Source organism: Cibotium barometz, chromosome 45 (assembly GCF_041138505.1).
Source record: "Cibotium barometz isolate CiBa-2024 chromosome 45, ASM4113850v1, whole genome shotgun sequence".
Lineage (NCBI taxonomy): Eukaryota > Viridiplantae > Streptophyta > Polypodiopsida > Cyatheales > Cibotiaceae > Cibotium > Cibotium barometz.
The window spans coordinates 10,208,648-10,229,595 of record NC_141090.1 but is presented as its reverse complement, the minus strand read 5'-3'; the positions used below and the strand labels follow the sequence as shown (position 1 = coordinate 10,229,595).

The 20,948-nt window shown below is 40.8% G+C and overlaps 1 pseudogene; it reads right to left on the bottom strand.

Annotated features, from left to right (window-relative positions):
* Positions 1-1,268: 1,268 nt before the first annotated feature.
* Positions 1,269-3,536, bottom strand: LOC147612412 (G-type lectin S-receptor-like serine/threonine-protein kinase At1g34300; annotated as a pseudogene).
* Between the last annotated feature and the right edge of the window lie 17,412 nt (positions 3,537-20,948).

Below are 20,948 nucleotides of genomic sequence, written 5' to 3'. Positions count from 1 at the left end.
AGGTTTCTGAGTGAAGAGAGAGGTAGATCAAGAGGTAGATAGCTAAAAGAAGTAGTCTAGAGAGTGAAAAACGCCCTGCTATGAGAAAGAGAGAAGAGAGAGCATTTTGGAGGGAACGTGGGAGAGAGGGATAGTGGAAAGTGAAGGGGAATGTGCATTGAATGCATGGGAACTCGTTTTTGGGCCTCTATCACTTTAGAGACCTTACTTAATGATGGCTGCAGGCTGCAGCAATCCTTTTCTATAAAAAATAGGGGAAAAATTCATATACGTATAAAATTTTTGAGTTTTAGTTGATTTTGAAAATTAAAAAAGAGCCTATTTAGCCTATTATTCTAAGTTTGACCACTACCTTCTAGGCTCTTACAAACCATTGGTTTCAGTCCACATGTAATCTCCCTATTTGTCTATTTCTTAATCACCTCCATTAGGCAATGGCAAATTAAAGGGCCCAAAAAGACTCCATTGAGTTCCTAATGACTTGTAGCAAACTCTCTACCCTTTATAAGAATTTGTACTTCACAACATTAATACTATCTTCATCTTCATTATTATCTTGTTCTTGTACGTTTCTATGAATACAGCAGCCATTGCTTATCTTGATCTTTATTATTCTCTTGTTCTTGTATGTTTCTGTGAATACAGCAGCCGTTGCTGCACTCTAACCCCAGTGCCCGCCCCTTCACTATTTCTAACATGTAGGACGATCTCGGCACTTGGACAATCTCGGTCAGTGCTGCCGAGAGATCGTTTTGAATCCAAGCTTGGTGTGCTACTATATTTGCCATGCCAATGTGGGCTTGTGTTGAGATCTGAGCACTTGGGACACATTTCCATCTTTACTCTCCACGCGCGGTAATTGAGCCCGTTATATTGTCCAGTCGCGCCGGTAGGACCGAGTGGATTTTCTCTAGGGCTTGTTATTGCTGATTTTGTCCACCAGTAGTAGACGGCAACATCTACGCTCTACTGCTGCTGTCCGGATCAGAGAAAGCCGTAGGCTTTTCAGAATATGTAAGAAGTCCTAGGCTAATTAGTTCCCTATCGTGAGACCATGTGAGAAATTAGCCTATCTAATTGTATGAACTTAAATCACTTAATCATAGAGACGGAGTGCACAGGAAGACAGCTGATCAAGACAGAGAGACAGAGTGCACAGGTAGACAGCTTGAAACTTGTTATTACTTGCTCCGAAAGGGCATATTTATTCTTTACCCTTACCCTTAGGGTGTCGCTTAGTATATTAGATGTGTCGTCTTTTTTTTCGGTTAATTAAACGTTTATACGTTTATTTCTTTTTGAAGGTTCATTCACACTCACAAGAGGGAGGGAGGTGGGACCTCTGGTATGGGCAGGATACCTTCCAACATTTGCACCACCTTTCCCATGGGCGGCCTAGCATGGAAGTCTGCCTGGATGCAGGCGAAGGCCATCTTCAGTACGACAGCTACCTGATTCCAGTCCACAGATACTTCCTCCATTCTGGCATCCACCACCTCCTCCACCTTCTTCCCATATGCCCACATGGAAAAACACCATCTCTCGTTGGTCTCCATCATGGCCGACTCGGTGTACAGATAGTTTCTCCTCCCGCTCACAATCTCCATTATCAGCATCCCGTAGCTGTAGACGTCTGCTTTTGCAGTGATGGGCAGATTGGAAACCCATTCTGGTGCCATGTAACCCCTAGTGCCCCTGATAGTGCTCATCTTCACCGTGTGATCCCGACGGAACAGATAAGCCAGCCCAAAATCCGCCACCTTAGCGCTCATGTAGTGCCTGTCCAGCAGTATGTTTTGTGGCTTGATGTCGCAGTGCAGAATGCAATCCAAGCACTCCTCATGCAAGTAGGTTATGCCCCTTGCTACACCCAAGCAAATCTGGAACCTTGTGCCCCAATCCAATGGATTGATCATCTGGCCTGAATTATTACTGTCGTCAAAAAGTATTTGATCCAGAGAGCCGTTCTCCATGTACTCATACACCAACAACCTGTGGCTGCCCTCTGCCCAGAAACCAAGTAGGCGGAGTAAATTGATGTGGTGGATCCTGCCAATAGTTGCGATCTCTGCCGTGAACTGCTTTTCTTCATGCTGTGAAACGCCCTCCAACTGCTTCACTGCCACCACTTTGTCATTCTGCAACTGGCCTTTGTAGACTGTCCCAAAGCCCCCTGCTCCTAGCTTGTGGCTGAAATTTTCTGTTGCAGCTTGGAGCTCCTGATATGAGAACAGAAGAGGAGATCCAGACACATCCTCTAGCTCTTTATGAAGCTTCATGTACTTTAATTTCCAGCTTCTAGACTTTCCAATCAATACAGCAATAGTAACAACAAAGCAAAAGCCGGCCACTGCTGCAATCCCAACGGTTGAAGCTATGACTACCGCTTGATCTTTGGAGCCACGGCTAACGCCTGGAGTATTGTTGAGATCTGGAATGCTTGATTGTTTTGAGCTTGGGGGTTGCCAGAGGAACTCATGGGAGCTCCAATTAGTTGGAGTGTCCACAATAGTGCTGGGTTCAAGGGGGTCAGAATCAGGGATTTTCAGGAAGGCACGGAGTTCCTGCGACGCTTCGTTGTGGCCATTTTGCACTGGATTCTTCAGCCAGCAGTTGCCGTCTCCGGTTTGCCTGTACACAGCAGCCAGACAAGAGCACTGGTCAAGCACTGCTGCTTGCATTCTTCCTCCGACAAACCTTGCAAATGAGCCAAATCATTGGATGGGAAATCCGTGCCTTCCATCTCTACATACTTGATGCTACTGCTGCAGTTGACGATCTGGTTATTCGGACGGCATCCGGCAGACAGATTCGTGGAGTTGGAGTTGGAGCTGGGGCGGAAAGAGAGCATGAAGGCTGAAGAGGAGGAATTTAACGGCCGGGACGATGGGGTAAGAGAGGAGCTCAACTCCAAGGTGTCCTCCGCAGCAACCTGCAATAGCGTACATACGAGAAACACAAGCATAAGAGCTTCCCCATGGTTCTGCTCCTCCACTCATACAAAGCCATCACTCTCTGCACTACCCATCCTCTTCCCTAGGTCATCGTGCTCTCTCTCCCGCCCCCCCTTGGTCGACGTGCCCATCCATCCTCTCCGTGCAACTTGCCATTGATAGTAGGTTGCAACAATAGGACTTTATCAACTTGGTGTGTGAAGATGCGGACTTTATCACATGTCATTCATTGAGGTGGAGATTCTCTGTATAAAAAGTCTTCATGAATTTGAAGATTTCATATTCACTCACACCCTATATATATTCACCTCACGGGCCCTAATTAATTATTGGAGAGCTAAGGTTAGAGCTATGTCTCTTTGCTCTCCTTTTCCACCGTCGCTTTATCTTTCTCCATCACCTCAGTGTCTTTGTACATCTCCTCCTACCATCCTCGTCCCTTGCTCTCTCTCTCCCCCTAGGTCGGCATGCCCATCCATCCTCCCCCAAAACGTTGTGCTCTCTCTCTCTCTCTCTCCCCCCAAATTGTTGCGTCGAGTGCCCGCCATTCTCTGACCAGCCTACCATCCTCCTGCTTGCCATGCTAATTACAGCAAACCTTCTCTCCCCACATCAATCCGAGAAGCCAAGTACACACTCCAGAAACGAAGCAACTAGTTACAACCGCCTTTAATCGTGATCGAAACCTTGGCAAATATTTTTTTCTGTAACATTTGAAAGGTAAGGTTGAGCACCTCCCTCAACCATCAATGCCCCAAAAAACTTTTGGGACCCATATTATAGGGACTAGGGAGATACTTTCCAATAATAAAAATATTCCATCAAATTTGTACTAGCATCTTTGCCTATTCTATTAGTAAATTTTGATTTTTATTGTAAGTCTCTAAAATTGAAAAATCAAAAAATAAACGTGATGCTTGTTGCAAAATGTATCAAAATCACATTCACTTCTTAAATAAATATGCCGATCAACACATTACAAAAGTTAACAAAAGGACAATCTATGAAATCACATGCACTTCTTATTTACAGGACATTCACTCATGAGTATTTTGCTTGCATTTTGTTGCTATCATACTCGAGCCTTTCTACCAAATTCAATTGAACCTGAGTTGTGAAGACTCTAGAATCCTTGTTAAGGCTTTTAACCCTTGATATAAGGGTTAAGGCTTTTAACCCTTGATATAAGGGCAAAAAAATTTCACCCTTCAAAAGAAAGACTTCAATATGTAAAATTAGTAAGCATGCCCTTCCAAATTAGAAGGAAGAAATGCTAGTCCATTTTTTCCCTCAAACTAAATAATGGGGTTGCCCTTCAAAACCAAGGGTTGATTATTCAATCATCAACACCATTTGCCATCATACTTGAGTCTATCTACCCTACTAGTTTCAATTGTCAACCTACCATAAAGTAGGGTCACTATCTACCATACTGGCTTCAATTATCAACATACCATAAACTAGAGCCACTAATTCCAATTGGTTATGTGCGTATAATGTTAGGAAAAATTTATCCTTTCGTGTAGCTTAAATATAGAAACAATAGGGGATTTTGAATATGTTAGTATTTAAATGCATTGATGTGTGGATTTTTCAAGGAAAAACTAGCCAAGGTTAAGACCTCTTCTTGTTTTGATAGGTTTTAAAAAACTTATTTTTCTTAAGCCTCTTTATCTCGACATATGTATGTGTGTGCATATGTGTGCATGTGCATACATGCTTATGTGTGTGTGTGAGAGTTTAGAAAACCAATGTTTATGATAATTATCATAATTATCATAATTATCATAATTATGATGCTTATTATGAAATTTATCAAAATTACATGCAGTCCTTAATGCAAATTGCTAATGTGTGGGTCTCAAAATTAATAAAAGGATGAAAACAAATAACACCTTTCTCGAGCATAATTCGAAAGAAAAGGATAATCTAAGAAATTGCATATTCGCTCATGAGTATTTTGCTTGCATTTTTTTTCTATCATACTCCAGCCTTTCTACCAAATTCAAGTAGCCCTAAGACTCTGGAACCCTTCTTAGGTCTTTTAACCCTTGATATAAGGGCATCACAAATTTTACCTTTAAAAATAAAGGCTTTAATATGTAAAATTACTAAGCGTGCCTGTCAAAATTATAAGGAAGAAATGCTAATCCTTTTTTTTTCCCTCAAACAAAATAATGGGGTTGCCCTTGAAATCCAAGGGCTGATTACTCAATCATCAACACCTTTTGCTTGTGTCCGATCATACTTGATTCTATCTACCCTATGTACACAATGGCTTTAATTGTCAATCTACCATAAAGTAGGGCCATTATTGCCAGTTAGTAGTGTGCTCACATAATGTTAGGAAAATATTATTCTTTGGTGTATTTTCACACAGCTCAAATATATTTTATAGGCCCGGGGGGGCCTTTGGGAGTTCATTGCTGACAGTATACACAGGTAATGAGAGTTGTGGGTGCGTGTGTGTGTGTTCGTGCGGGCAGCCGCCCATTGTCGCAATGCGCGGTAGGATGTGGGTGGTCCGCCACACGAGGGGTGTGTGTGTAAGGCCATTCTTCGGAATGGTGCTTATCCTGGGGCACTTAGTCGGTAACGCGGCTGGTCTGTGTCCTATGGTAAGTATGGCACACCGTAGCGGTACTAGTCGGTAACGCAGCAAGCATAGCATCATTATGGCAATGTCACCTTCCCTTCCCTTCCCTTTGTCAAATGCGGGCATATGGTCGGTAACGCGGCCAGTGTATGTCCGTATTCTATTCGTATTCCCATAGAATCGGGCGGCATTTTGTCGTTAACGCGGCAAGTTGGTGTCGTCCGCTAGTGCATATATTGTTTTTTGCATATTGCGGCATTTGATCGTTAACGCGGTCGGAAAAATGTCGTAAATTTGCTTCATTTGACTTGTATTGTTTTTATTGTGTGTGATCCATGCGATACTTGGTTGGTAACGTGGCATGAGTATTTCATGGATCAAAGTTTACATTATATTGTCTTTAAGTTTAATTTCATAATATCGTAACTCAAAAAAATGAATATCTCTCTCTCTTCCTCTCCCCCTCTCTCTCTCTCATGATACACTTCTTTCTCTCTCTCTCTCTCTCTCTCTCATGATACACTTCACAACACGATAGATGTGTAGATGAGGAGTTCTTTTTTCTCTTAAAACATACATAATCCCTAATAAATTCCTTTTTCTCCCTCTATTTTCTTAAAATATAAAACAGTACATTATTTTTCTCTCTTTAGGAACTCACAAAACTATTGAAAATATCATCTAATGTTTCTTCTCTCTATCTATCACAACTCTCTCTCTCTCTCTCTCTCTCATGATACACTTCACAACTCTCTCTCTCTCTCTCTCATGATACACTTCACAACTCTCTCTCTCTCGCTCTCTCTATCTCTCTGTCACGATAGGTGTGTAGATGAGGAATGCTTTAGGAATACAAAACATTATTTTTCTCTCTTTAGGAACTCACAAAACTATTAAAAATGTCATCTAATGTCCCCTCTCTCTCTATCTGTCACACCTCTCTCTCTTTCTCCCCCCCTCTCTCTCTCTCTCTCTCTCGTGATACACTTCACAACTCTCTCTCTCTCTCTCTCTCTATCACGGTAGGTATGTAGATGAGGAGTGCAACATGTATACACTTGATAGGTAATGATAAGTAATGATGCACTTGTTGCGGTTGTCTCATGTTCGATAATGTATTGCATGATGTTGAGTTCAGTAATATTGTTTGATATTTCGTTTTTGTTTGATCATTGATAAGTAATGATACACTTGTTGTGGTTGTCTCACGTTTGATGATGTATTGGATGATGTTGATTTCAGTAATATTATTTGATATTCCGTTTTTGTTTGATCATTTTGATAAGTAATATTACACTTGCTGTTCTCTCACGTTTGATGATGTATTGCTTGATGTTGATTTCAGTAATGTTGTTTAATATTCTATTTTTGTTGTGTTTAGTGATATTTGCTAGATTTACTAAGACGACCAACATGCTTTTCCCTTGAAGAGCATAAAATCGTTCTTCGAGCAATTTGCATTGAAGCAGTCATCACAGTGTCACAATGTGCAGATGACGTCGTCAAAAAGATCAATGAGTCTGCTGAGATACTCATGCGAGATCTATTAGAGCAGATATGGGAAAATGCACAGCGTCGACTTCGAAGCGGGCGGAGGCAACGCTGAGTTGCTTGATAGACAAAAGATAGCAAACTTCAACCATCAACATATAACACGAACTATTTTTGGGAGCATGCGTGTAGCATGCAATGATCTTAGAGATGCTGCCCCGCCTGAAGCTAATATGCATCGTCTACAGTTATGGGACGCTGTATGGAGCAAGCAAAGAGCCAAGAGCAAGCGCATGAAGGCGCTGGATGTAGAGTCACTCCCCAAAAGAGTGCACATTGCCCAGGACGTCGCTGCAACGTCCAGCCAGGCAGATGCGAGTGGGACAGGTGCCATTAATCGTACAATCTAAATTCTATATGCACACACCTCATTGGCATCCCGCACGAGGCTCTGCTCGAAGGGCGAACAATAGGCTCTGGTGTTTTTGGCACAGTAAAAGAGTATACAGTTAGAGGTATATCATTTTTGCCAGAGCACATTACTTTTTGCGGAAAGCACTACAAAGGAGAAGGCTGTGCCAAGTTTGAGAGCTTTCAGGCAGAGTAGGGCATGCAGGTTTTACACCCATCAATTGTCAGGTGTATTGCCTTCACAGAAGAATCTCCTTGGATCACTATTTTCCCATACTATAATGGCAGCTCGCTTGGTGATACTCTTCTTAAGGTCCCCTTCAGATTCACTGAGTTCACCAGAGCAATTATCCGTTTGGATCGAGGATGGAGAAAACCCCCGCCCGATAATATTCCTTTAAGTCATCTAGAACTTTCTAAAATAAAACAAATAGTAATAACCATGCCACATATTATGCATGCCCTGGTGGAAGGCCTAGCGGCAGCACATTTGGCAGGAATTATACATACCGACCTACATCCATTCAATGTAGTGTTGGATTTTACAAAAGAGTTAAAGCCACGCGTAGGTATTATGGATTGGGGGTTACTGCTGAGAGTGCCCAAAAAACGGGTGTCTCTCAATTTTGTATTTGAAGTAGACAAGAACCCTGAGAAGGTGGCACATGCGGTCTCCTACGCAGACAGAGAGCGAAATAAACGGCCGTGGATAGCCCCGAAAATTTATGATCCGTTTTTGGCAGATGCATACACTCCTGCATCTGATTTTTTTACTTTAGGGTATTTATTACAAATTTTATATGACTTTTGACAGAAAGTACAAGAGTTGTGGATGGACAATAGTTCCTATGACAAAGTTACCATGGATACTATTATTGATAAAGTCAAAAATTGGATGTGTCTGCCTAATCGCGACGAGCGAAAATCTGTTTTGCAAGTAGTGGAATTTTTTAGATCACTAAATACTGACCCAACGAGGGCACAACGTCCTCTTGTAGAGCTATCGGTGTCATTCACCCCAATTTTGTAATGATACCGTATCAGGAGATTAAGTTTCAAGAATGGCTCTGTTTGTCTCTCTTCAAAATTTGATATATGCCCATTGTTTGAAATATTTTCTCATTGAGTCTTTGCAATATCTCTCTCCTCTTGTGGTGTTTAAGTTTATGTTTTCTCTTCAAAATTTGATGTGCGCTCATTGTTTGAAGTATTTTTTGAGTCAAGTGGATATTTCTCATTGAGTCTTTGCAATACATATCTCATCTCGTGGTGTTAAACTTTAAGTTTTTGAGGGTAATGGTCAATTTATCTTACGTTGATCTTTACAGTTCATTAAAATCCTAAAGTCATTTACGTTCATGCAGATATGGCAGAAGCGCAAGCAAACGAGCATCAAGAGTTAGCCAAGAAGGCATATGAGCGAATGAAGTTCCTTGCACATGGACTGACAGCCCGCGAAGCTACGAGAACAGCATGCAGGTTGTCGAAATGGACAAATCCTACTTATGCCCAATGGAAAAACATAAATAAACGCATAACCACAGAGATGATAAAGGAAATATGGCCATGTCCAGATGGCGAGATTAAGAAGGGAAGATGGAAGGTTTCGCGTTGCACTCATAATGATATCAAAATTAATGCCGAGCGCATTTTCTTGGAGGTGTACGGTCGTCCTCTCCATAACGCCGACGCTCCACTCTATTTTGCTAAGATGCTATATGCACAATTTATCCTAGAAACTCCAGTGGACTTCGCCTCCAGAGAGGCCACTGTCAACACCCACGACATACGTGAAGAGACAGTGACATTTACAAGGGAGAAACTTGCTCTCATGGTGGAGGGTGCTGGATTGGAGTTAAACAAGGTCAAAGAAAGCTTAGGGGCACAGCTAGCAGAGAAGGAGAAAGAAGCTGTACCATTATCTCAAGCGTCAACTCCTCCCCCGGCCAATAGAGGGATTCAAGAGCAACTCACAAAGATCAGCCAAGATGTACAAACCATCTCTTCACGTATAGCTCCTGTGCGCCAAGGGAACCACATCTCTCATTTTTTGATACATCCTGATCTTGTGGGAGTTTCTACTGAGGCTACTAGTTCCTCCACCCCCCAATGTCCTGTATGTTACAAAGTATTCGATGGGTGGAGTGGCTAGTATATACTACCCTGTGGACATTACACGATCATCAACATTATTATAAAAAGTGTTTACCACTTTATAAAAATCTTGCACCGCCTCAACGTTGGACATCAAATCCATATTCCAATATTCAGGATCTAACATGTAAGCAGCACTGTGTAGTGGTGAATGCGCTCCAATCCATCTAGCATGAAAGTACTTCAATAGGACTTTTCTTTATCTACTGGAGAATGGTACACGCCATTGCTTTTCCACCATTGAATGCTCTAATTTCTCAGGACACTCCAAACTCCGCTGGACAGTCCACCATTGCATCCATGCTTTCCCGAGATTAGGCGCTCTTTGATCAAGACTTCGTACGGCATACATAACAGGCATCATTACATGGTATGCATCCATCACACTGTTCCACCAACTTCTTCTCGTAAGCGCTGCGTTCAAGACTTTGATTTTCTCTCACTTTTTCAAGTTGAGTGCTCTCCCAGTCATGAAATGCCATGCATGTAAATGTTTCGCAAACTACATCTTTATTTCGAAGAAGAGACTCAAAAGTGTAAAAGTGAGTGCAAAACCTAGTGTCCGCTGGAAGCTTTAACATAACTGACATGCGAGGTCGAAAAATATCTAACACTCTCTGTCTCTTGCGCATGAATCTCATAAGCTGGCGAGCAGTGTCGACGATTGAGGCAAACCATTTGGTATCATCACTTTTATACCAATCTTTTAATACAAGATTCAAACTATGAGTATTACAGCCTACCGGAAAAACATGTGGATAGTGTCGCTTTAGGATTTTGGACGCATTCTTGCAATTCTTTGCATTGTCCATGACGATTTGGACTACATTTTTGGCACCCACTTCCTCTATCACAGAGCCAATGACTTGAGCAATGTAAGCCCCAGTTTTGATTGAACCAGCAGAATCCACGGCACGGATGAAAGTCTCACCTCTAGGTGAAATAACCATTATATTAATAATGGTTTTCTTTGTACATTAGACCATCCATCACTTACTATACTACATCTAGAAAGCTCTATATTGCTAAGAACTATTCTTTGTACACGTTCTTTTACTTGCGCATAACATTTATCTAATAGATCATTTCGCATAGCATGGTACGTAGGCGGTGAAAACCCTGGTCCAAACTCACCAATTTTCTTCCATGCTCTCTTCCAATGCTCACTGTCCACCATCATCATAGCACTCCCAGAAAAGTAAATCGCTTCAGCAAGGGCAAGTTGTGCATCATCGAGCCGACCTTGACGTAGGCTTTCTTGCAATGAAGTTTGACGCATGGGTATATTTCCTATGTCAAAGTTTCGCTTGCAGGAAGATACACTGGGTAGATTACTTTCTAGTTGCACATTGACGTTCGGAGTACAAGCAGGCGATGTAGCGGGAGTTTGATGATTAGAACAACAGTGTTCTTGCTACCTTGATACATTAACGGTAGGAGTGTAATGCTTTCTTGAATCTTTCTTTTGAATTTCTTCTCTTATGCGTTTGGCCACTGCAGGTGCAGAGGGTGGGGTGGGTACATGACTTTTTCTTCGCTCCGCCTAAAAAGTGTTCTCTTAGTCGAGGCGCCCCACCTGATTTTACTGCGTGGCATAGCTTACACTCCCAATCTATGAATCGATCACCAACGTTAATTGCATATTGCCACTCTATCCCAGGTGCCTTTTTTTTCCTACTATTTGGAATTTGGACTCTATTGGAGGTATCACTGGATCCAACATTGTCCTCCATCTCAAATAACCTATTCAACCAAGCATATAACAATGAATACACAAATGAAAAAACAACAAAGTCACTCACGTATTACAAAACATACATTAGCAGACAAACTACTTCGAAACTATCTTGACAAACACAAAAGATCATCACAAAACTACTTCGAAACTATCTTGCGAGGTCTGACTACAAAACTACTTCGAAACTATCATGCACATTGCACCCCCAATGAAGGATGCCTTTTGTACCCAATTAAGGATACTTTACACAATCAAAGATCTATGCTTGCCCAATACTCTAGTATAGGACAATAGACCTTCTCTAACATTCACAAAGAAAATCAAAGATCTATGCTTGCCCAATACTCTAGTATAGGACAATAGACCCTTGTCTACTCTAAACTATATCAAGTATCAAGAACCAATACAAGCCCCTAAGTAGGACTCTTGGCTCCATCAAACCATTCATAAAGCAGAATGAGGTAAATTACCTACGTAGCTCAAATGCAAAGCTGAATGACTCCAACTTTGTCCCTAAATCTCCGCAAGTATTAGCTACGAACCACACCCTGTCCCCAATTCAAAGAACTAAGGACGAGTGGCTCAATAGCCTTAGGAGTGCCTACAAGGAAAGATGACAGTCCCTAAGATAAGGACGTTCTTCCCAAGAGGACACTTCTAGCAACTCGATAGCTATACAAGTACTTTGAGGAGAGATATCACGCCCCCAAAACAAGGACTATCTCCCCAAAAGTTGCACGATGGGTGTCGGGCAATGTTTATAAACAGAACAGAACCCCGCCGGGGTTCTTTTGTTTTCTCGGCGGGCCGCCGGGATATCTAATATCTCGGTGGGCCTGCCAGGAAAAAAAGAAGCCCGGAGGTGTTACGAGACTAGTGGGTTCTGGCAGCTCATGTGAATATACAATGTGATCACAAGTTTTAATATGTTAACAACAGGTTTTGTTAACGTGATCACGAAATTGTGAAGACGTTAATGAAATCCCTGCTCCAAAGCAAACATGAGAGGTCACTCACCATAAGTTGCCATGCATAGATCCCTTTTGTTACACCACCACATAGTCTTGGCTTGACTTGAGTATTTGGCCACCTCGTTTTCATCCACATAGTCTTGGCTGCTTGACATGAGTATTTGGTAACCTCGTTTTCATCCACATAGTCTTGGCTTGACTTGATTATTTGGTCACCTCGTTTTCATCCATATAGCCTTGTCCTGACTTGATTATTTGGCCACCTCATTTTCATCCCCATAGTCTTGGCCTAACTTAATTATTTGCTCACGTCATTTTCATCCATATAGTCTTTGCTTGACTCATTTTCAATGTTGATCTTTTTCTTATTTTTCTTTTTGAGCTTCCTTGTTTTAGTTCATCTCCTCCTTGTTTTTGATATAAACTTTAGAGAAACATCATTCATTTGGAGAAAGGATTTGCATAAAATACGATGACTCCATTTTCCAAGGTTGGTAAGGAGTGAATAATCTTGTTTATTAAAGGGGGAAAGGGGAGAGACAAAGAAACTAATATTAACATCTGCGAAAGGCCAAAATAGCCTATGGACCAAATAAGAAGTAAAAGGTGTTAAAATTAGAGCAATGTGGTGAGCTATGAGTGGATCAAATGCTAGAATCAACATCATTAACAAAGTGATTAGATGATAATTAAGATGTGATTAGTGAGTAATTAACTAATAGCTTAATGTAGGCATGGATAATCAAAAACTAGCAAATTCTCATTAGGCCAATGCCCCCTATTCATCTGTCGGAGCGCACGAATGGTCTCTCGCCGTCCTCGGACCACGATTCAATTTGGGAATACAAGTTCGAGGTGTAGAATGCTTATTCCCCATGCTGGACGAAGAAGTCCAGATTTTGAATGATCCTCACAAGGAGATGAACGACAAAATCTTGCGGTGTGTTTTGAGGTATGTGATAAAGCTCACCTTCTCCAATCCCTTTGTTTGTAACTTACACGATTCATGACAATGCGAGAAAGATAGTGTTTAATTTTACGTAAGGTACAACTCGCGTTTTGATGAATCCAGAGATTTTTGGGCTTGTTCTTCAAGCAATGGTATTCTGATGCTGATTCCAATTGTTGTGCAGTTATATTATTTCAATTTTGCCTCGGTACCAAATTGATTCGTTGATCTCTACGTTGCTGATCAACGATTCAAATTCTTATGTTGACATCTGCCCCTGGTTCCGGGTTGCTCAAGTGGACACCGCCCGAGTCTTCTTTTTTGCATACTTCGAAGAGTGAGTATTTTTTTTGGAAGATGGCGTATCCATGACATGTGCTGTTTTATTCCTCCCGCCACATATCGAAAAAAACTAAGATATCCCTACTCATGCAGTTCCCACTGGAGCCTGGTACTCGTGGATGTGCAACAACAAGGGTGTACCTCGCAAATTCAGTGGCAGGCGTCCACGCCAACGTCGAGCTGTAAGTACAACAAAAGTAATCTCAAAGATATCTAATTATGCGGTCTCGTGTTGTTATTGATCCATGTTTTCTTCCTTGCAGGGCCGTAAGGAATTTCCTCTCTGCACTGGAAGCCATGCTACAAGAAGGTAATTTATTGGACCGGTCAACTATGCAGAGAGTGAGGGTTGCCCCAGGCAGGACGACGGCCATAGCTACAGGTGGCGAGTGGCTCTTAATGCCTTCTTGCTTTTACGTGGCTTGTTCGGGGTTGCATCTGATGATGTAAGCATCCCAATTTGTGTTTTGTGCTGTTCATTCTTTATCGTCTGCGCTAATGATAAGTTGGTAGAATCCTTATGGTCTGCTTATGCTCCTTGAAATTCTTCTTGCAGTACCCTTCCTTGTCGCTGTACACGAATTTGGATGTCCATGCTTTTAGGGAGGACACCATATGCCACATTCTGGAGCACGCACAGGATGCAGCCGCAGATGTAGCCATTGATTTTTGCCGCATATAAATTTTTTTACAACGAGAACAGTGTAGTCATCATAGAAGTTTTTTTTCCAATGTCAAATACATTTTAATCATCATACAATTTCTAATGCCTCCAATTCATGTGGGGCTACAATGTCTTTACAGATGATCTGTCTTTCTCTTCTTCTACTCAACTTGCTACCATCAAGCTTGAAGTAAATTGGTCTAAAGAATTCTGTACTGCAACCTCCATGTCATTCCTTACATATTCGAGGGTCCAATTCTCTTCCACTTCCAATGTCAATGATGGATGACCCCATCATAGAACAACAATATCTACCAATGGAGAGTCGTTGTCAAGTCTCGTGTCTTGGTCCATGCTTTCCCAATGGTTGTTAATCCATCGCCATCTTCTATAAGTAAATGACATGCACAGCTGTTACCTGCCAATATAATATCTGATACCCAGAAACAAGTTAGACATATTATTTTCAAATGCCATGATAAATTATTTGAAGACGACTATTTCCAATCAATACAATTGATAGTCAACTCACCTAAACGTAATGTCAATCATGTTCAATTGACATTGAATGAGATCATCTCCCTCCACTGTTCTGACTGTCCACCCTTTCTCTAACAGACTCTCAAGCCAAGCTTCATCCAAAAGCTTGCACATCAAAGTTATTTTGGATCCTCTTAGTTGTTGGCAGTCTGAAAAAAATCAACAAAGCATGCAAATGGAAGAAACCAACTCAAGTGGGCATTTTTTCCACCAATGCTAGGCTTCATGGCACATTGAATGTCGTTAAACATTTTTGTACTATATGTCTCTATCACTTATGTATCAGGCAATGGCCACTCGGGACTATCAAGTGCAGGAAGAGGAATATTTTCAAGCTTTCCTTGTCGTCCTGCTTGAGTGGGCACAATATAAAGTGAATCATAAAAATATGTCCCACTTCTTGCTAGATCAATTGGTGAACGGCGTTCAAACTAAAGTTCCCCCACCTCAGCATGTATAACATTCAAGAAACCCATCAAGCACTGAGCGGATTGCCACTCCTGAAGATTGGAAGGATACAAATCTGTGAATGGGTAAAACAACGTTCCTTGCATTAGCACACGAGCAATGTATTGGAAAATCAATCATGGTTGGTGAAGAACATACATGTACTTACAATGTGGTCTATATCTTGGAAGTCCCGTGTCTGGTTCCACGTTGATCTCTTTTTGCATGAAGACGTGTTGGATCAACACCTCTTTGATAGATTTTCCTCCTGGTGTCATCTTGACGTCGAGGATCCTTCCTTTCTAGTACTTTGATAAGTCTTATGAGCCCTTTCCCTTCACACGATAGTGGCCACGAGATTGGCCGATTGCATGATGACCCATGAGTACTTCCTGTATAGATGGGGAATCCAATCTCCCTTCTCGTCCTTGATGTTATACAAAACCACTGATGAGATATACTCCTTGCCCGCTTCAACCCACTTTCGCTTGCCATAGAAAATGAACAGATGTCTAAGCAAGCAAGGAGCAGCAAAAAGCGGACGTCTGTGGGTCACGAAAGGTTAAGGAGCAACCACTGTCTCTCTCAAAAGGGAGGAAGAAATGAGGGACTGACTCAGAATGATAGTTCAAGGGAGAGAAGAGATCCAAATGATGAGACTTGTTTCAAAATCTGGGGGGAGCAACCAGACGTAGATTCAAAATTTGGACTTAGTTTGTGGATCTATGTAAAGAATTCGTTAGTTTGAGTGTGGTGAAAATACTTTTATATTGTTGAAGGTCTGACAAACAAAGCAAATAAACATTATTTTATAATATGAGGGGCAGATAGCAGGCGTGACAAAAGAATTTAAAATTATCATAGGACTGACACGCAGATATTTTTTTAAGATTTGGAGTATCTCCACGTTTTGGGTGGGTTTGTACAGAGGACCCACCACCAATGAAGCCCATTGGGAGGATTTCCTGCCACTGAACCCATGTGGTTATTATTATATAGAAGTCTGAAACAGCCCCCTTTTGAGTCCAAATTTTTCCTAATTAGTAGTCTTGGCTTGACTTGAGTATTTGGCCACCTCGTTTTCATCCACATAGTCTTGGCTTTACATGAGTATTTGGTAACCTCGTTTTCATCCACATAGTCTTGGCTTGACTTGATTATTTGGTCACCTCGTTTTCATCCATATAGCCTTGTCTTGACTTGATTATTTGGTCACCTCATTTTCATCCCCATGGTCTTGGCCTAACTTGATTATTTGCTCACGTCATTTTCATCCATATAGTCTTTGCTTGACTCATTTTCAATGTTGATCTTTTTCTTATTTTTCTTTTTGAGCTTCCTTGTTTTAGTTCATCTCCTCCTTGTTTTTGATATAAACTTTAGAGAAACATCATTGATTTGGAGAAAGGATTTGCATAAAATACGATGACTCCATTTTCCAAGGTTGGTAAGGAGTGAATAATCTTGTTTATTAAAGTGGAAAAGGGGAGAGACAAAGAAACTAATATTAACATCTGCAAAAGGCCAAAATAGCCTATGGACCAAATAAGAAGTAAAAGGTGTTAAAATTAGAGCAATGTGGTGAGCTATGAGTGGATCAAATGCTGGACTCAACATCATTAACAAAGTGATTAGACGATAATTAAGACGTGATTAGTGAGACATGATTAGTGAGTAATTAACTAATAACTTAATGTAGGCATGGATAATCAAAAACCAGCAAATTCTCATTAGGCCAATGCCTCAATTTATAGTGTTTACATCCAAGCATCAAATCCCACTGATTTCTCCTTGATTTACTCCACCTCTTTTGCTTGATTCTCTCCACCTCTTCACTTTTTCTAGAATATCTCCCAAAATATCTCCACACTTCCTAAATCTTCTCATGCTACCCTTTATTCTCTCCCAGTAGATTCTTCTCACCTTTTCACAGGTTCTCTCACATTTACACATCCTCTTTTATAGCCTCTAACCAAGGGCTTGTTCCCGCACACACCCTATTCACTTGTATATTTCAACACCTCCCCTCAAGTGAATTCTCCTAGAACACCTAGACCCTATACCAAGTTTCCCTCTTACTTGATAGTCTGCAACCAGTGTCTAGCACACCTCCCCTCAAGTTAACTTAGCACACCTGGACCCTGTACCAAGTTTCTCTCTTACTTGATAGCCCGCGACGACCAATGCCTCAAGTCCCTAAACTCATAGCCCTTGACACACTCTCTCTCTCTCTCTATGTCCAAGGCTACTACAAGTGCCCACGACCTTGACTAAAGTGCTCACACATACATCTACCATGTGGCCTACATCATCGGTGGGCTGAGAGATGATTTTACTTTGTTGGGGCAGGTTACATTGGGTTGTGGGGTTTCTCTTTCTCTCTCTCTCAAAAAAGATGATTCGACTCCACTTCCTTTGGAGCCTCCATGAAGTTTGTCGATGTCGTTCCTTCTCCACTGGGTTTGCTGTAGCAGTCTCTTGCCATGTGTCCTCGCTTTCCACAGTTGTGGCAAGTGAAGGTCCTTCCTCCTACTCTGCCTCTTTCCTCGTCCTCGTCCTCGAGAGAATCCTCCTCGGGTGAAGAATGCTTTTTCTTCTCCTGCTGTTGAGTCGAGCCATTTATTCTCTTTGCCCCTGCTCTCTTGCTCTAGTAGAGCTCCTTCTATCTCGTGTAGCTTCAATTCAAGTACATTCTTTAGTGTTGCTACAATATTTTCATATTCACCTTTGTCCACACTCTTCACAGAAGCACTGCTAGTGTCTCATCATCTTCTACCTTTTTGCCAATAGCTGCTTAATGCTTTTATATCTATTCAAGTGTGTGATTAAAGGTTCACTTTCCTTCATATCCAATTTATAGAATTGCATTAACAGATTTATCTTTGAGTTTTTAGCTTCTGTGCCGCCAAATAATTTATTGAGTTCATCCCATGCATCTTTTGCCCATTGTATCCCTGTTATGTGATGAATGATTTCATCATTTAAACTAAGTGCAATAAGTCCCAATGCTTTTTCATTCCTGCTCTTCCACTCATTTTCCTCTCTTGCCTCCGGGCATTCATCTCTTCCCTCAACTAGCCCCCACAGATTTTTCCTCATGAGCAAATACATGGTTTTTGTCTGCCATGTGTAAAATTGCTCCCCATTAAATTTGGCTATTTCTTGTGTTGTACTCATGATGATGTGAAGGGGGTCTTACCTCTTGATCCAATTTCAAGATTCAAGGGCAGTGTCTACCCTTTTACAACTCAATCTGGTGTTTAAGAGATGATTACAACAAATTTATCAGCATAAAATCACCAGAAATTACATTAATCAAGGGTAACCAATTTGTACGGAATGGTTGGAGTATCAAACCAACTCCGAATTGCAATCTGAAGTTATAGGGATCTGTATCAGATACCTAATGGTTAATTTGAACCCTCAATTATACCAAAATATAGTGATTAGTACTGATTAATCACTGATTAGCAAATTAATCCACTATTTTGTGTGCAAAAAACAGAGTATGCAGGGAGTCCAGATCTAGTGCCTTAGACTTCAAATGAGCTCAAATTCTTTCAAGGATATCAACAGCAGCTAGTAGAGGATTAAGCCAATAAACACAAGATTTGACCAAATATTGAATGCTTACTCTCTGTTTTACCAAAGTAACCTGCAGATTTGATGAAGAGCTTGGATCTCACTACCTATAGACTTGATCAAATCAATTTCTGACTTCACCAGCTTGTAGAGCATGCTTGAAAACCCGTGGAGCTATGAGGACTTAGAGCAATTTGATTGGATGAAGACAAGATCTGTAAATTTATCAGAAAAAACTACGCTATAGAAAATCGCAATTTCTCCTTCATCCGGTGGCGGTTTGGGCTTCTGTTTCGACTTGCTGGAGCTCCTATGGGTTAGCTATCTTGGGCTAGAAGGGTTTGGGCAATGGTTGAGTGTGCAAGGAGAGGGAGCTCCTCCACTGGCTGGGGGTGCAGAGACTAGTTGAAAAAAGAGGAAAATTTTATAATTTTCTACTAATCCTAATTAGCAAAATGATTAGCAAGATAATGAGCTCACAAATTGATGGATTCTAGGCATGGCTCTGATACCATGTTAAAATTAGAGCAATGTGGTGAGCTATGGTAGATCAAATGCTAGAATCAACATCAATAACAAAGTGATTAGATGATAATTAAGATGTGATTAGTGTGAGTAATTAACTAATAGCTTAATGTAGGCATGGATAATCAAAAACCAGCAAATTCTCATTAGGCCAATGCCTCAATTTATAGTGTTTACATCCAAGCATCAAATCCCACTGATTTCTCCTTGATTCACTCCACCTCTTTTGCTTGATTCTCTCCACCTCTTCACTTTTCCCAGAATATCTCCACACTTCCTAAATCTTCTCATGCTACCCTTTATTCTCTCCCAGTAGATTCTTCTCACCTTTTCATAGGCTCTCTCACATTTACACATCCTCTTTTACAACCTCTAACCAAGGGCTTGTTCCCGCACACACCCTATTCACTTGTATATTTCAACAAAAGGCCATGTCAATTTTGAGCTAAATCTACGATTCAGAAGAGAAAACGTACATTCTACCAACCAACAAGTAAATTTGTAATTAGCATCAAGTACATGCACCCCTGCTATTTATTTATTGAGTTTTTAATAGGTATTGGCTTGGGTTTTTATTACATTTATAAAAAAACCTCAATGAGGATTTAACCTATCAACTTGCCTTCTTTGTGAGTTTCTTTGACTAATTTTGTACTTTTCTTTTGAGATTCATTAGGGTGAATTCCTCAATAATCCAAATCTTTGTAGATATTTGTGTAGCCTTATATTTGTTTCATTGTTTTAGGACCCCCAATCTTATCATCCTTGAAATAATAAGTGATTATTGCATGACTACCCCACTTTTAAGTTGAGCTCCCAATTAGTCACATGTAATTGCTCACCTAAGTAATCCTAATCTTCATCGATGTACAATGCATCAAGATGTAAACTATCAAGAGAGAGAGAGAGAGAGAGAGAGAGAGAGAGAGAGAGAGAGAGAGGAGTATAAATAGAGTCATATTAACATCTATGGAGGCCAAATATGACCTACAAGAGCAAAACAAATGTAGTACATCAGTCTATGGACTGAGAGTCCAATAAGTGCCATGAGGCTTACAAGGATAAATAATAATTATTGTAGCATTAGCTACTAAAGCTTCACTAGAGAGAGAGAGAGAGAGAGAGAGAGAGTAGTGGAGGTGGAAAAGGTGAAAGAAAAGTCAACAAAAAATGTAGCAAATAATTCATCTCTTTTTCCACTCACTCCTACCTAATAGATTTGTTCACTGTCTCAATAAGAGTCTTTTAATATCAAGAAGTATACTAGATGCTTATTTTCATTCAAGTTCATTAAGGTGCATGGCACATGCACCTTGCAAGCCTAGGTTAATTAGGTGGATTCTCAAGTTCCATGAACATTAAATGTAAAAAGTCTGGGTAGAGGACCAATATGGAGACCATGGAAACAGTATGAAAACTTATTTCTTTTAAACAAATCTACAAATTAAAAATTCAAATATACAAGCCTCTTTTATTTTGAATGTTTTAATAGTGATTGTAAACTTTTATTAGAAGTCTCTAAAGTTGAAAAGTCATAAGACCTATTAATTTAATCATTGTTTGAATGATAATTATGATGCTTAT